Raw genomic sequence first — 18,703 nt, 5'->3', positions numbered from 1 at the left:
ATTTGGAGGCACATGATAAAATAGGGCAAAGTCAGCATGGCTTATTAAGGGAAAATTTTACCTGACAAATATGTTGGAATTCTTTGAAGAAATAATAAGCAGGATAGACAAAGGATGTTGTGTTCTTGGATTTTCAGAAGGCCTTTGACAACGTGCCACACATGAAACTACTTAATAAGTTAATAAGTTAAGAGCCCATGGTATTATTGGAAAAATACTAGCATGGATAGAGCATTGTCTATTGGCAGGAGACAAAGAATGGGAATAAAGGGAGACTTTTCTGGCTGACTACCAGTGTCTAGAGGTGTTCCACAAGGATCTGAGTTAGGACTACTTCTTCTTATATTATAGGTCAACATGGAGGGGCAAGTAGTGTTGAGGAAGCAGGGAGTCTGCAGAAGGACTTCGACAGATGAGAAGAATGGGCAAAGAAGTGGCAGATGGAATACAGTGTTGGGAATTGTATGGTCATGCACTTTGGTAGAAGAAATAAAAGGATTGACTATTTTCTAAATGGAGAGAAAATTCAAAAATCCAAGGTGCGAAGTGTCTTGGGAGTCCCGGTGCAGGATTCCCTACAGATTAATTCGCAGGTTGAGGTGGTCATGAGGAAGGCAAATGCAATGTTAGCATTCACTTTGAGATTACTAGAATATAAAAACAAGGATGTAATTTTGAGGCTTTATAATGCCTCACTTGGCGTATTGTGAGCAGTTTTGGGTCCCTTATCTAGAAACGTAATAAAGGATGTACTGACACTGAAGAGGATTTAGAGGAGGTTCACAAGAGTGATTCCGGTGATGAAAGGGTTACCATATAAGGCCCGATCTATGGCTCTGGACATTTCTACTGACTGGAATTCAGAAGAATGAGGGTGGATCTCATTAAAACCTTTTGATTGTTGAAAGGGCATGATGGAGTAGATGGGGGAAGTATTATTTCCTATGGTGAGGGTATCTATGACAAGAGGGCACAGCAACACACTACAGGAACATCCATTTAGAATGGAGATGAGGAGGATTCACCACAGAGAGTGGTGAATCTGTGGAATCCATTGCCACAGGTGGCTGTGAAGGCCAAATCATTGGGTATATTTAAGCCAGAGGTTGATAGGTTCTTGATTAGTTAGGGCATGAAGGGTTACGGGGAGAAGGTAGGAAATTGTGGTTGAGAGAGGAATGGATCAGCCATGATGAAATAGCAGAGCAAACTCGATGGGCCAAATGGCCTAATTGTGCTCCTATGTCTTATGGTCTTATGGTCATCCTGCCTGGTACCAAAATTACTGGCAGTCAAAGTCATTTGGTTCACATTCCTTCCTCATTCTAATACTTGGTCTGAACAGCAACTGAGTCTCTTGATCATGTCTGCATGCTTCTATACTTTGAGTTGCTGCCACATGATTGGCTGTCTAAATATTTGCATTAATGAGCAGGTGTACAGGTGTACCAAATAAAGTGTATATAGAAATGCATTGTTAACATCAGATGTACTAGGGGAAACCTGCAAGTATCACCAATGCTTCTGGTGCTAGCATAGCATGCCCACAACCTTTCTACCGCTCTGCTAGTAGGCATTTTCTTTTCACAGCTTTCTGCAAACACTATGTGCTCTGTTCGTTAAGCTTCATTGACTTCAGCCCAGATAAGGAGCCATTTGTTCAGCTTAGGAATGATGTGTCAGCCAATTCGGGGGTCGTGGGGGTCAGGGGGGTGTACACCATTGAACATTAGAGAGATGTGGACAGGATCAGATTTCAGAAGGGCAGTAGTCTGGTTTTGGGTCTTCTGTGAGGAGGTGTGGGGAGAACAGCACAAGGAAAGATGCCTGGTGGGGCGGGGGGGGGTCCCACCCAAAGGGGAGACCCAATTGCAAAGAGTGCTTTGTGCAGACAAATATTTTGAAGGAGGAAATCACAATATTTCTGAGTTAGCCTTTTGCTTGTGACGTTCTTTGAGGGAAGTTTGACGTGTGGCTGGTGATGGGGGTTCAGTGCAGTGAGTGAAGCGATACACCCAACTACTTCAGAAACAAGTTCCCACGTTTATGTGTATATTTAGACAGGTTTAACTGTAATGGGTCCCTTTTCTGTTAACTATTCGTTAAAGTTGAAATATCTGGAAATACACTTCCACTGTAATTTTATTCCGGTGTACGATTTGTTAATTCCTGGTGAATAATAACTTTGCATGGGGCAGTATTTACACAGCATTCACCACAATTTTCGCTCCCTCATTGGAACATTCCAACTCTCTTGTTTGGTTGAAGCCATTATATCGACCTGAGAATGGTGTTGCTTATTAGAGGTGACCTTCTCACCATTACCCATGCAACACTGAGTCATGTGGCTGTTAGCAGAGTTAGCTATGAGCCTGGTTTATTTTGAGCCGCAGTGACAGCATTGCATTTGTGGGGTTCTATTGAAGATTTGTGAAGGACTACACCAGAGTAAGCTGCCCTTTGAATCAACTCGGTGTGGTTATCCTCCCTTAGGGAAGAAAGGGAAAAGAGCAAAAGGAGAAGGCAGCAAGGTTTATCCTAGCCCTTGGAACCTTTTGGGGAAAAATGGGATGCAAAGCTGCTGAAAGAGTTACTGACGAAAGTACCTGTGCTTGCCTTTGCAAACCCCAGTTGCTGTTTGTACTGCACAGACGCCAGCCATGAGGGATTAGGGTTCTATATCAAGACCAAGGTAAAGGGCTGAGACCTGTTGCTTTCATTGGCCAAAGTCAAAACAAAACTACCCTGCACACAAATTGGAGTTTCTGGCATTGAAATGGGCTGTGGTGGATAAATTAATTGACTATCTATATAGTGGCAAGTTCGAGGTGAGGACCTATAACAGTCCACTGACTTATATCCTGACGTTGGCAAAATTGAATGCCACAGATCATTGCTGGTTGGCGGAATTGTCTGCTTATGATCGGCCGGGAAGTCAGAACATTGATGCGGAAGCATTGTCGCGACACTGCATAAGGTGCTGGGCGTGCTGGCACACACCTGGAATCCAGCTCCTCAGAGACAGAGGCTGTCAGAATACTTGAGGCCAGGAGATCTGGGCTGTTATGGGCCACAAAGTCCAAGCAATGAACACAGGGCACTCACATTCTTGGGCCTTGGCCATGTAGTTACCCCCTCTATTTTGGACAGATCTGTAGCCACTCCATGCTGAGAGACTTTGTGTCCGACATAGTTGGCTGATGTCTTACAGAACTGGCACTTGTCCAGTGACATTTTTAAACTTCGGTAAGGGTAGGGACTAAGACTGGAGGAGCATGAGACGAGGCTTCTGAAGGTGTTAGACCAGCTGAAAGCTGAAGATTTAAAACTGTCACTGGTCTGAACGAACATTGCTTTTCACTGCTAAAACAGGAGTTCTCTGCTTTAATGACTTCATTCTACATACGCTTCAGTTCCAGATGGCACAGGAACCGGGAGCTCCATTCTGTGATGCACTGGCTGTGGTTAAGTTTCATGGAAACACAAGAGAGTCTGCAGATCATAAACATGAGAAATCTGTGGATGCTGGAAATCCAGAGCAACATACACAAAATGCTGGGGGAATTCAGCAGGACAGGCAGCATTTATGGAGGGGAGCAAACCACCAATGCTTTAGGCTGAGACACCTCATCAGGACTGGAAAGGAAAAGGGAAGAAACCAGAATAAGTTTGAGGAGAAGAGAAGGAGCACAAGCTGGCAGGTGATAGGTAAAGCTAGGTGAGGGGGGAAAGAGGGTGTGTGGGAGAGGGAATGAAGTGAGAAGCTGGGATGTAATAGGTAGAAAAGGTAAAGGGCTGAAGAAGAGGGAAGTTGATAGGAGAGGAGAGAGGACCATGGGAAAAAGGGAAGGAGGAAGACACCAGAGGAAAGCCAAGAAAGGGAAGGGGCAAGAGGGGAGCCAGAATGGAGAATGGAAAAGAAAGAAGGGACGGGGTAGAAATTACCAGAAATTAAAGGGACTGATGTTCATGCCGTCAGTTTGAAGACTACTCAGCCAGAATAAGGTTCATTCAGCTCCCTGAGTCTAGCAGTGTCACAGCAGGAAAAAAAACCTCTTTGGAATTTTCCTTCTCACTCTTTCAAACCAGTGCACCACATAATCCCAATGGAGCTACTGGGAAGCTGCTTATGACTGAAACCAACAACATAAACTTAACTCTTGTAAAGCTAATAGAAAATAATTGATCTGCTTTTATTTTAATTAGCTATCAGCTGGAATTATACAACAGAAGGAGATCATTGGTCAGTTAAGTTTTTACTGGAATATTCATGGGTTGTGTATAACATCCATCAAAAGAAATAGTTCTGTGGAAAGGATTATCACTGTCTAGGCTATTTTATAGACATTGTTTCCATTGATATCTCCTCTCTCTTTCCAGCTTTGACATTTACTGTAGTTTCTCTCCAGATACAGTTATATGGAAAACTGTCAGAGAAGTATTCCATCCTCTTCAATTAAATTTAAAAGAGCTTTGAACTAAATGGAGCTGTTTCTCTAAATGGAGACTTAATAGCAGTTATTGCCCATTGATTTTGTAAAAAAACCAGAATGAATTTTTACTTCCAATGCTCGATGGAAATGTGTGACAGTCAATTGATTATTCTAGTGGAGTGCTCAGTAGGAATGAAAACTGAATCAAAATATCCTGGAAATAATCAACAATTCAACCATATTGCCGGTCAGGATGGCGCCAGCGAACGATGATTCCTCAGGCGACATCTTTCAGATAGCTAATCTCTTTAATTATATCACTTTCTTCTGCTTGTTCTTTTTGTCTTGATTGTGTTATGGAAACTGCTGGAGCCTGTGACATGCAGTTTAGAATCCGATTGAACGGACTAGTGCTCTGCTGCGTCGGAAGAGCTGTCTCCCGGAGATGACCAGAGACAGGGTCCCGAAAAGGATCGAGAACACGAGCTGACACATGGAAAAGACCAGAGACGGGGTGCGGGGTTGTAAACTACTCCATTTGAAGTGTCGAGGAAGGTTGAAACACTGAGGTGAATACATAGGAGGTCAGCAGTCTCTCTCAACAGAGGCTTCGGTGGTGATGGCGGTCAGTGGCGTTCGGACCCTGTGTGGCAGTCGCTCATCATGGAAAGCCTGAGTTCGTGTGGCCACTCTTCTCAAATGTTGATGGGAAGATGATTTCAATATTCCGAGATTTATGCGGTTATTTGACTGCACCGTCAGCTCCTGGGCCCTCAGAGGCTCCATCTTCCTCTCACCCCAACCCTCCCCTCTCCATTGACACCCCCAGCCTCCCCCCTCCCCCCTCTGATCCCAGCTCTCATCTGTGCCGGGTCTTTACCATCCCCTCCGACCTTCAACTGTCGGAGGCAGAACGCTCTGTTCTCAGTAAGGGCCTCACGTTTGTCCCCCTTCGCCCACACCTCAGCGAGTTCCGCATTCGCCATGATGCGGAACTTTTCTTCCGCCGTCTCCGTCTCCGAGCCCACTTCTTCGGCAAGGATTCTTCCACCCCCACCGATGACCCCTTCTCCCGTCTTCAACCCTCCTCTTCTTCATGGACACCCCGCTCTGGTCTTCTGCCAGCTCTGGATCTCTTTATTGCCAACTGCCGACGGGACATCAACCGTCTCGACTTCACCGCACCTTGTCCCCATTCCAACCTCACTCCTTCGGAACGCTCTGCTCTCCACTCCCTCCGCACTAATCCTAACCTTATTATTAAACCAGCCGATAAGGGGGGTGCTGTTGTAGTCTGGCGTACTGACCTCTACCTTGCCGAGGCACAGCGACAACTCGCGGATACCTCCTCTTATTTACCCCTCGATCGTGACCCCACTAAGGAGCACCAGGCCATTGTCTCCCACACTATCACCGACTTTATCCGCTCAGGGGATCTCCCATCCACTGCTACCAACCTTATAGTTCCCACACCCCGCACTTCCCGTTTCTACCTCTAACCCAAGATCCACAAACCTGCCTGTCCTGGCCGACCTATTGTCTCAGCTTGCTCCTGCCCCACCGAACTCGTTTCTGCATACCTCGACACGGTTTTATCACCCCTTGTTCAATCCCTTCCGACCTATGTTCGTGACACTTCTCACGCTCTTAAACTTTTCGATGATTTTAAGTTCCCTGGCCCCCACCGCTTTATTTTCACCATGGATGTCCAGTCCTTATATACTTCCATCCCCCATCAGGAAGGTCTCAAAGCTCTCCGCTTCTTTTTGGATTCCAGACCTAATCAGTTCCCCTCTACCACCACTCTGCTCCTTCTAGCGGAATTAGTCCTTACTCTTAATAATTTCTCCTTTTGCTCCTCCCATTTCCTCCAAACTAAAGGTGTAGCTATGGGCACCCGTATGGGTCCTAGCTATGCCTGCCTTTTTGTTGGCTTTGTGGAACAATCTATGTTCCGTGCCTATTCTGGTATCTGTCCCCCACTTTTCCTTCGCTACATCGACGACTGCATTGGCGCTGCTTCCTGCACGCATGCAGAACTCGTTGACTTTATTAACTTTGCCTCAAACTTTCACCCTGCCCTCAAGTTTACCTGGTCCATTTCCGACACCTCCCTCCCCTTTCTAGATCTTTCTGTCTCTGTCTCTGGAGACAGCTTATCCACTGATGTCTACTATAAGCCTACTGACTCTCACAGCTATCTGGACTATTCCTCTTCTCACCCTGTCTCTTGCAAAAACGCCATCCCCTTCTCGCAAGTCCTCCGTCTCCGCCGCATCTGCTCTCAGGATGAGGCTTTTCATTCTAGGACGAGGGAGATGTCTTCATTTTTTAAAGAAAGGGGCTTCCCTTCCTCCACTATCAACTCTGCTCTTAAATGCATCTCCCCCATTTCACGTACATCTGCTCTCACTCCATCCTCCCACCACCCCACTAGGAATAGGGTTCCCCTGGTCCTCACCTACCACCCCACCAGCCTCCGGGTCCAACATATTATTCTCCGTAACTTCCGCCACCTCCAACGGGATCCCACCACTAAGCACATCTTTCCCTCCCCCCCTCTCTCTGCATTCCGCAGGGATCGCTCCCTACACAACTCCCTTGTCCATTCGTCCCCCCCATCCCTCCCCACTGATCTCCCTCCTGGCACTTATCCGTGTAAGCGGAACAAGTGCTACACATGCCCTTACACTTCCTCCCTTACCACCATTCAGGGCCCCAAACAGTCCTTCCAGGTGAGGCATCACTTCACCTGTGAGTCGACTGGGGTGATATACTGAGTCCGGTGCTCCCGATGTGGCCTTTTATATATTGGTGAGACCCGACGCAGACTGGGAGACCGCTTTGCTGAACATCTACGCTCTGTCCACCAGAGAAAGCAGGATCTCCCAGTGGCCACACATTTTAATTCCACATCCCATTCCCATTCTGACATGTCTATCCACGGCCTCCTCTACTGTAAAGATGAAGCCACACTCAGGTTGGAGGAACAACACCTTATATTCCGTCTGGGTAGCCTCCAACCTGATGGCATGAACATTGACTTCTCTAACTTCCGCTAAGGCCCCACCTCCCCCTCGTACCCCATCTGTTACTCATTTTTATGCACACATTCTTTCTCTCACTCTCCTTTTTCTCCCTCTGTCCCTCTGAATATACCTCTTGCCCATCCCCTGGGTCACCCCCCCCCCCGTCTTTCTTCCCGGACCTCCTGTCCCATGATCCTCTCGTATCCCCTTTTGCCTATCACCTGTCCAGCTCTCGGCTCTATCCCTCCCCCTCCTGTCTTCTCCTATCATTTTGCATCTCCCCCTCCCCCTCCAGCTTTCAAATCCCTTACTCACTCTTCCTTCAGTTAGTCCTGACGAAGGGTCTCGACCTGAAACGTCGACTGCGCCTCTTCCTATAGATGCTGCTTGGCCTGCTGCGTTCAGCAGCAACTTTGATGTATGTTGCTTGAATTTCCAGCATCTGCAGAATTCCTGTTGTTTGCTATTATTAACGTTGGAATGGTATAAGGTCAGATAGTAAAGATATCACTGGTTAGCTGGGATTGTAAGTTTGCAGACAAAGCTCAGAATTTATGCTACACTGGCAATCAAAGAAAAGCATTTTGTTGAAATAGAAGTTGTGGGTAAAAATTATGGATATTTGTGGCAGAGGTTAATAGATTCTTGATTAGTCAGGGTATGAAGGGATATATGGAGAAGGCAGTAGATTGGGGCTGACATGAAAATGGATCAGCCATGATGAAATGGTGGAGCAGACTCGATGGGTCAAATGGCCTAATTCTGCCCCTATATCTTATGGCTTTATGGTCTTATAGATAAGTAAATTGTAAAGTAAAGATCACAACATATAGATGTAAAAATAAACATCCTGTGATATTCAAAAATAGCAGATGATAAGTATTGTCAAAATCCATTATAAATTTAGAGACGGGATGAGGAATTGATTGTTTACGAAATATGAATCTTGAAGCATTATCATGAACTGATTATGCAATGAGTATCATTTTCCCTTGGATTATCTATCATTTTAAGGAGATGTTGCTTTAGAACACTTGCTTTGGGAGTCTGTTGTCGAGCATGTGAAGTACATGGTCTGCCTAGTGGTGCCAACTGAGTGTAATTAGTGGAGATGTTAGCCTCAGCGAGGACAGTGATCCTGGTTTACTTACTCTCATCTGCCCTTGTAGTTTAATGATGTTGGAGAGAAAACTTCAGTGTTATCTCTCCAGTGATTTGAAGTACCTGCAGAAAGTAGTCCATGACCCAACTGGCGTGGATCAATGCTGCCCTGTAGCCTATGTGATTTCAGTTTGAACTTCTCTCAGGCACCAAAGTGTCTATTCATGTACTGGAGGCAATTAAAAATTTCATCATCGCTCTCTACCTTTGCCGAAAAGTGGCTCTCTGGAAATGGAAATAACCCACATATTTAAAAAGTCCTTTGATTGATAACATTGAACATAAGAATGGTATAGCATATTATGGGCTGTTCGGCCCACAAAGTTTCCACAACCTACTTAACCCTATTCCGTGATCAATCTAGCCCTTCCTGCCTACACAGCCCATAATCCTCCATTTCTCTTACATCCATGTGCAGTCTAATAGTCTCTTAAACATCCCTATTGTAGCAGCCTTGGCAACCCCAGCAGTACCCCTGCCATTCTCTGTGTCAAAAAAACTGCCCATGACATCTCGTCTAAACTCTCCTCCACTCTAAAAGGATGTACTCTAGTATTGACCATTGCCACCCTGGGAAAAAAGTCTTTGCTGTATTCTCTGTCTCTCATAATCTTATACAATTCTATGAAGTCGTCCTCATTCCCCTTCTCTTCAAGAAGAAAAGCCCCAGCTCACATCCTTTCCTCATAAGACATGTTCTCTAATCCAGGCAGCATACTGGAAAACCTCCTTTGCACCTTCTCTAAAGCTTTCACATCCTTCCTATAATGATGGAACCAGAAATGAACACAATACTCCAAGTATGGTCTAACCAGAGCTTTATAGAATTACAATATTGACTCATGGCTCTTGAAGTCAATTGCCTGACTAATGAAGAGCAACACGCCATGTCAACTTGTGCGGCAACTTTGAAGGATCCAAGAACTTGGAACCAGTGACCCTTCTATTAGTCCACACTGCAATGTCTCCTGCAATTAACCTTGCTGTCTTTAACTTCGATCTTCCAAAGTATATCACTTCACACTTTTACGGACTGCACTCCATCTGCCATTTCCCCACCCAACTCTACATTTTGTCTATATCGTATTGACACCTATGACAATCTTCTACACTATCCACAGCACCACCATGTCAACTGCAAACCTATTAACCCACCCTTCAATTTCTTCATCCAAATCATTTATAAAAATCACAAAGAGCAAAGGTCCCCCGAGGAGCACCACTGGTCACTCATCTCCAGGCCGAATATATTACCTCTACAACCATCATCTGCCTTCTCTGGTTAAGTCAAATCTGAATCCAGACAGCCAGATTTCCATGGATCCAAAGCGTCCGATAGGGAACCTTGTAAAACACATTACTAAAATTCATAGCAGGTTGTGCGACAGTCAACAATTGATGGCTAGTACCTTGTATGTTTCCTTGGGCTTTTAATGAGCAGACTTATTTATAAAGGAGACTACTAGTTACCTATTTTGCGTGGTAACTCACTGTCTCCTTTTTAAATAAAACTGCTCATTAAAATGCACTGGGTCCTAAGCATTAATTTTCAGGGCCTAATGACCAGAAGCTATATCAAATCTTATGAAATAATAATATTTGAGGGTCATTTAATAGAGCATATAATATCAGTTGATAGGGCGGGTGCTCTGCAAGGTTATCATTAGGCAGCTTTTTTTAATGACTAAATTACTAAATAAGGTTCAGGATGAATCCATAGAAATACTTAAGCTACTAAAGGACAACACAATAGCAATGGTCCTAATGAAATGAATTCCAATAGTCATGCCTGTACCATACTTGTTCATGATTTTATAGATTGAGTCAGATGCAGTGTTAATCTTCTTGTGTTAATTCTGACAACGCACGGTGCTGGATCATGCTCAGCTGTGGTTGATGGTTCTACAGAGACCATCAGCTTCTCTCTTGTGGGTCAGCCTGCCTCTGATCACCTCACTTGTGCATTGAAAGACTGAGGTCAGAGAGCAGAAAGAATCAGTTGCTAACATATCTGGCCTCCTGCTCCACTGCTGGGTCAAGGGACAGAACACTGATATACTGGGGTGAGGGACCAGATACAATTCATTTCCAGTCCATTGACTTTATGCCAGTTGTGGACCATGTTAATAGAGCACTACCAACCCTGAATTAAAGTTAAAAGCAGATTTATTTTAAGCTACTTTTTACTGTTAATTTATAGGACTTGATCGTGTTTTAACAACTTTCTGTGTTTGCTTTAATTTTTTTATCATGTCTGATTTTCAGAGGCATAAGCAGATCAATGTTTCTGACATTAATGGCCATATTAGTACGGGACTACCAATCTGAATTGAAAGTAAATGCACAGTTACAGTATTTTATTGTTTAGATACAGTAAATGCAGATTTACAGTATTTTTATTGTTTAGATACAGTAAATGCAGATTTATTACTTCATAGGACTTCATGTTTTGAACGATCTTCTGTGTTTCCTTTCAATTGTTTTAACATGCATGATTATCAGAGACACAAGCTGTCAAAGGGCCATCTCAGATCCTGACTCCTGAAGTCCTGTCACCGCTCACGACTGGCTCTCCTTCAAAGGAGGGGTAGTTAGGCCAGCCTTCCCTGGTTGTCTCAGGTAGTGCTGGCAGACAGGTACCATGATTAGCAACTTCAGGTAGGGGAGTCTGGATCCAGCACACCCTGGCTCAGTGCCTTCAGTTTTCTGTTTTCTCAGAGGCTGACTCCACTTCTTTAATTTGAACCTATTCAGTTTCTACACCCAGCTTCCCATAATCTGATTTCTATTTTTTTATCGTACCAATGTAAATTTGACAGTAAAAGAGACAAGCATATTCTAAAACATTTACAATATTTATTATTACTTCCTTACACAATGGAAGAGGCCATTTGGCCTGTAATTTCTATGCCTGGTCCCAGAGCAATCCCATCAAATCATTTCTCCGTAACTTACTCTTTCTCATGTGCCTATCAGTTCACCATGCATCGACAATGGGTTGATTTACAGTGGTCAAGTAACTTAACAAACATGTATCTCAGGGGCATGGGAGAAAAACAGAGAACATGGAAACTCTACATAGGAGTTAAGGTTGAACCCACATCAATAGGGCTGTGAGGTAATCCCTACTCTGGCAGCACATTTGCTTGCTGCCATGAAGTCACCATCTCTATTTTCTTAGGCTGGATGACAGTATACTGACTATAGTCAATGGGAAAAAGAACAGAATAGCTAGTACAGCAGCTGTCTCATATCTCCAGTGGTGTGGATGGTGGTGGCGAGGTGGTGTGAAGCCTACGTGTTTCCCTTGTTAAACATTAAAAAGTGCAGGAGGAACTCAGCAGGTCAGGCAGCATCTACGGAAATGGAAACAGTCAACATTGTGGGCCAAGACCCTTGATCAGGTCTGGAAAGGAATGGGGAAGAAGCCAGAATAAGAAGGTTGTGGGGAGTGGACGGAGTATGAGCTGGAAAGTGATAGGTGAGTGGGGGAGGAGGAGGAAATAAGAAGCTGGGAGGTGGTAGGTGGGAAGGGAGAAAAAACATAGAAAACATCGAAAACCTACAGCACAATACAGGCCCTTTGGCCCACGATGCTGTGCCAAACATGTACTTATTTTAGAAATTGCCTAGGGTTACCCACAGCCCTCTACTTTTCTAAGCTTCAAGTACCTATCCAGGAGTCTCTTAAAAGACCCTATCATATGCACCTCCACTGCCATTGCTGGTGGCCCATCCCAAGCCCTCACCACTCTCTGCCTAAAATACTTGCCCCTGACATCTCCTCTGTACCTACTTCCAAGCACCTTAAAACTGTGCCCTCTCGTGTTAGCCATTTCAGCCCTGGGAAGAAGCCTCTGACTAACCACACGATCAATGCCTCTCATCATCTGATACACCTCTATCAGGTCACCCCTCATCCTTCCAAGGAGAAAAGGCCAAGTTCACTCAACTTGGAATATAATAGGAGAAGAGTGGACCAAGGGAGAAAGGGAAGGAGGAGGGACACCAGGAGGAGGTCATAGACAGATGAGGTGAAGAAAAGAGATAAGAGGGAAGCCAGAGTGGGGAATGGAAGATGGAAGAGGGAAGGGGAAAATTACCAGAAGTTACACAGGTCGATATTCGTGCCATCAGGCTGGAGGCTCCCCAGGCGGGATATGAGGTGTTGCTCCCCCAACCTGAGAGTGGACTCATCGTGGCAGTAGAGGAGGGCATGGACTGACATGTTGGCATATGAATGGGGATTGGAATTAAAATAGTTACCCACTGGGAAATCCTGCCTCTTGCAGATGGAGAGAAAGTGCTTGACAAAGCAGTCCACCAATCTACGTTGGATCTCACCAATATAGAGGAGGCCACTGTGGGAGCACGGATAGAGTAGACAACCCCAACAGATTTGCAGGTGAAGTGTTGCCTCACGTGGAAGGACTTTTTGGGACTCTGACTGGAGTGAGGGAGAAGGAGAACGGGCAGGTGTAGCACTATATCGGCTTGCAGGGATAAGTGCTAGGATGGAGGAAAGTGGGGAGGAACAAATGGACAAGGGACTCACAAAGAGTGTGGTCCCTGTGAAAAGCAAAGAGGAGGGTGGGAGCTAAAGAAGTGTTTGGAAGTAAGATCGCATTGAAGATGGCAGAGATTATGGAGATTGATGTGGTGAATGGGAAGGCTCATGGGATGGTAGGTGAGGACAAAAAGAACTCTATCCCTGTTAAGGCGGCAGGAAGATGGCGGATGTCTGGGGAATGGAGGAGATGTGGGTGAGGGCAGCATCGATGGTGGGGGAAGGGAAACGCTGTTCTCTGAAGAAGGAGGGCATCTCTGATGTTCCCCTTGTGATCTGGAAAACACTTACCATTTACTCAGTTTGTTCATTTTCTTAACCGCATGCTGCATTCGCCTTCCAAACGAACAATGGTTGTAAGGAGGCCTTTATTATATCTAATAACTCCTTTACAAACCATTGTTATCCATCTCCTTGCAATGAGTAAATCAATTCTTTGAAATTTCAGGTTGTATCCCAATTGTGCACATTATAATGATGATGTCTTCACTTTGTAAAATTCTGTGACTTTTTTTTCATCAGCAAAAGAATTAATGACATATAATTCACGCACAACCTTATCTGTGTATTGCCTGAATAGATGTATTTGTTGCTATCACTCACCAAACAACGGTTGAAATTGGCTATCAGAATGGAGCTGCTGCAATGTCTCCCCAACCAATTGCCTTCACCAGATCTACTGAAACATTAGGAGAGAATGAGTGAAGTATCTACTCTTACGTGCCTCCATTAACCTGAAGCCATCCAAAATGCCACTTTCCATGTCCTAATGCATTTTTCCTCTGCTCACTGACAAATGTTAACAAACAGTAGTAAAACGTAGTATTAAAATTCTGATTTATTTTCAAATATCTCCACAGGCTCTCCCCTTCCCAACCCAACTGCTTCTATAAACGCCTCCAGTTACAGAGTAAAAACCCTGCAAAATACCTGCTGCGTTTTAATTCCAGATCTTGAACATCTCCAGATATCCACCCTTAGCTGTTAGACTTATCTGTCAAAGTCCTAAACTTTGGAATTCCCACCTTAAACCTTGTCCACCTCTCCATCATCTTTCCTCCTCCAAGTTGTTCGTTAAACACGTCTCTTGAGTAAGTTTTTATTTGTTTACCTGGCCTAATATCTCATTTTGTAGCAGCACTAAATTATGGCCTTTGACGCTGCTGTGAAGTAGCCTTGTTTCAGTTCCAATATGTTTAAATACAGCATACACTATATTAAGTCCTGTGACAATTTGATCCCACCCTACTAACAGAGAGTGGAAGTGTTGGTGCCTTTCATAGAAGAGGTTAATAGTTTTTTTTCAAATATGTTTAACAGAACATTTCCAATTCAATTTAATAATGATATTCAATAACATATTCATGACCTACTAGATTAAAAATATAACTCACAATCATCGTTTGAAATGAAAAATTACACCAAATATTCCTTGATATGAGATTTTAATGCTTCTGCTTTTAAGTGAAGTCAATGGAGCAGCTTGTCTAATGTTAACAGCACAATGAACAGAAGTTAATGGCACTTTACTGGAACTGCAGTTTCATTAAGAGTCAGACCTGCGTGTATCAGCTAAATTTCTCAGACTGGGCTCAACAAGGTTACCCTATCAACAGCTCCCTACACATGGATGTGACATTTTAAGTAACGTGGTCAGCCAGTAGGGTTGAGTGAAACTTTGAGATAGAATGCAAAAAATCCGTATGTTTACTGCCTGCCTGTCTTTTAATGCCTTGCTGTGAGAATAATCACAATTCCCTACTGCAATTTGTTGGGGCTGCCTGGGATCTCCTCAGTGTATGTAGAATCGTATTAAATGGTCACCAAGCAACAGCCCAACAACTATTTTGGTCAATTTGTTACTTAGAACATGGAGTATTGAACAATACTACACAGTATAGGCCTCTCAGCCTATGACATTGTGTCAACACTTTAAGCTACTCCAAAATCGATCGAACCATTCCTTTCCACATAACCCTCCGTTTTTCTTTCCTCCATGTTCCTAATGTATCTGCCTCTGCCATCACCCCTTGGCAGCACATTCCACACTAACCTTTTTTTTTCAAAAATCTACTTCTGGCATCCCCTCTATACTTTTCTCCAAACACCTTAAATGTATGCCCCTCATATTAGCTATTTCTACCCTGGGGGAAAAAAAGACGCTGCTTCTCCACTCTAGCTGTGCTTTTTATCATCTTGTACACCTCTATCAATTCACCTTTTATTCGCCTCCTCTCCAAAGAGAAAAGCCCCAGCTTACTCAACCTACCCTCATAAGGCCTGCTCTCCAATCCAGCTAGCGCCCTGGCAAATCACCTTCAAATTCAAACCATTCGGAGACTAACCTTTCAAGTGCTACATAATCAGTTTTTAATAAGAAAGGACAACATTTTGGAGAGGGATGGGGAGCGGCCAGATGTCTTGGTACATATTGGTACCAATGACCTAGGAAGGAAAAGCAATGAAGTCCTGAAAAGAGAATTTAGAGAGCTAGGTAGAAAGCTGAGAAGCAGGAACCTCCCCCCCTCCCCCAACCCCGGGTAGTAATTTCTGGTTTGCCGCCTGTGTCACGTGCCAGTGAGGGTAGAAACAGGATGATTTGGCAGATAAATGTGAGGCTGAGAAGCTGGTGCAGGGGGCAGGGCTTCAGGTTCTTGGGTAATTGGAATCTGTTCTGGGGGAGGTATGACCTGTTCAAAAGTGACGGGTTGCACCCAAACCCGAGGGAGACCAATATTCTCGCGGGCATGTTCATTAGAGCTGTTGGGGACAGTTTAACTAACTTAGCAGGGGGATGGGAACTGGAGTAAAGGTACTGAGGAAAGGATGGATAGTAAAAAAGTGAAGACACCGTGCAGTCAGATTGTCAGGAAGGGCAGGCAGGTGATGGGACTTAGTTGCAGCCAACAGGCTGAGTATCAAATCATTAGCGATGCTGAGTCAGAAAGGATAGCAAATACAGAACTGAAGGTGTTGTATCTAAATGTGCATAGTATAAGAAATATGGTGGATTATCTTGTTGCAATATTACAGGTTGCCATGTATGATGTTGTGGCCATCACTGAATCATGGCTGAAGGATGGTTGTAGTTGGGAACTGAATGTCCAAGGTTACAAGTTATATCGGTAGGATAGGAAGGTGGGCAGAGGGTGTGGTGTGGCTCTGCTAGTAAAGAATGGCATCAAATCAGTAGAAAGATGTGACATAGGGATGGAAGATGTTGAATCCTTGTAGGTTGAGTTAAGAAACTGCAAGGGTAAAAGGACGTTGATGGCAGTTATTTACTGGCCTCCCAACACTGGCTGGGAAGTGAACCACAGGTCACAACAGGAAATAGAAAAGGCGAGTCAAAAGGACAATGTTATAGTGGTCATGGGAGATTTCAACATACAGGTTGATTGTGAAAATCAAGTTGGTAATGGATCTCAAGTGAGTGAGTTTGTTGAATGCCTAAGAGATAGCTTTTTAGAGCAGTTTGTCATTGAGCCTACTAGGGGATCGACTATACTGGGTTGGGTGTTATGTAATGAACTGGAGGTGATTCGGGAGCTTAAGGTAAGATAACCCTTAGGCACCGGTGAACACAATATGGTTGAGCTCAGCTTAAAATTTGATAGGGAGAAAGTAAAGTCTGATGTAGCAGTATTTCAGTGGAGTAAAGGAAATTACAGTGGTTTGAGAGAGGAGTTGGCCAAAGTAAATTGGAAGGAGCTGCTGGCAGGGATGTCGACAGAGCAACAATGGCATGCGTTTCTGGGAAAAATGAGGAAGGTGCAGGACACATGCATTCCAAAAATGAAGAAATACTCAAATGGCAAAATAGTACAACTGTGGCTGATAAGAGAAGTCGAAGCTATTGTAAAAGCAAAAGGACTGGCATACACAAAGCAAAAAATAGTGGAAAGATAGAGGATTGGGAAGTTTTTAAAAACCTACAGAGACCAACTAAAAAATTCATTAGAAGGGAAAAGATGAAATATGAAAGCAAGCTAGCAAATAATATCAAAGTGGATAGTAAAAGTTTTTTCCAAGTATGTTAAAAAATAAAAGAGAAATGAGGGTGGATATAGGACCACTAGAAAATGAGACCAGAGAAATAATAATGGGGAACAAGAACATGGCTGATGAACTAAATGAGTATTTTGCATCATTCTTTATTGTGGAGGACACTACCAGTATGCCCGATGTTGTAGTATGTGAAAGGAGAAAAGTGGGTGCAGTTACTATTACAAGAGAGAAGGTGCACAAAAAGTTGAAAGATCTAAACCATAGAAACCATAAACCATAGAAACTACAGCACAGAAACAGGCCCTTTGGCCCTTCTTGGCTGTGCCAAACTATTTTCTGCCTAGTCCCACTGACCTGCACACGGACCATATCCCTCCATACACCTCCCATCCATGTATCTGTCCAATTTATTCTTAAATGTTAAAAAAGAACCCGCATTTACCACCTCATCTGGCAGCTCATTCCATACTCCCACCACTCTCTGTGTGCATAAGTCACCCAGACCAGATGAACTGCACCCTAGGGTTCTGAAAGAGGTAGCGTTAGAGATTGTGGTGGCATTAGAAATGATCTTTCATGGTGCCAGAGGACTGGAAAATTGCAAACGTCACTCCACTCTTTAATAAAGGAGGAAGGCAGCAGAAAGGAAATTATAGGCTAGTTAGCTTGACCTCAGTGGTTGGGAATATGTTAGAGTCAATTGTTAAGGATGAGGTGATGGAGTACTTGTTGACACAGGACAAGATAGTACAAAGTCAGCATGGTTTTCTTCAGGGAAAATCCTGCCTGACAAACATGTTGGAATTCTTTGAGGAGATTAAACACATTGATGAAGGTAGAGCCGTAGATGTAGTGTATATGGAATTCAGCAAGGCATTTGATAAGGTACACCATGCAAAACTTATTGAGAAAGTAAGGAGGCATGGGATCCAAGGGGACATTGCTTTGTGGATCCAGAACTGGCTTGCCCACAGAAGACAAAGAACGGTTGTAGATGGGTTATTTTCTGCATGGAGGCCGGTCACCAGTGGTGTGCCTCAGGGATCTGTTCTGGGACCCCTACTCTTTGTGATTTTTATAACTAACCTGGATGAGGAAGTGGAGGGATGGGTTAGTAAATTTGCTGATGACACAAAGGTTGGGTGTCTTGTGGATAGTGTGGAGGGCTGTCAGCACATCATTCTCTACAACTTCCACATCTTCAACTGGACCCTACCACTGAACACCTCTTCACCTCCGCCTCACTCTCCATTTTCCACAGAGATCACTCCCTCCGTGATTCCCTTATCCATTCATCCCTCCCCACTAAACTCCCGCCGGCACTTACCCATCCAAGCAGATAAAATGTTACACCTGCCACTTCACTTCCTCCCACACCTCTATTCAGGGCCCCGAACAGTCTTTCCAGGTGAAGCAACCCTTCACTTGCAAACCTGTTGGAGTCATCTACTGTATCCAGTGTAGATTTAAATTTGAAAATAGAGATAGATTTAGAGACTTGGAGA

The sequence above is a fragment of the Mobula hypostoma genome, chromosome 4 (assembly GCF_963921235.1).
Source record: "Mobula hypostoma chromosome 4, sMobHyp1.1, whole genome shotgun sequence".
NCBI lineage: Eukaryota > Metazoa > Chordata > Chondrichthyes > Myliobatiformes > Myliobatidae > Mobula > Mobula hypostoma.
This window is presented reverse-complemented; position numbering follows the sequence as displayed.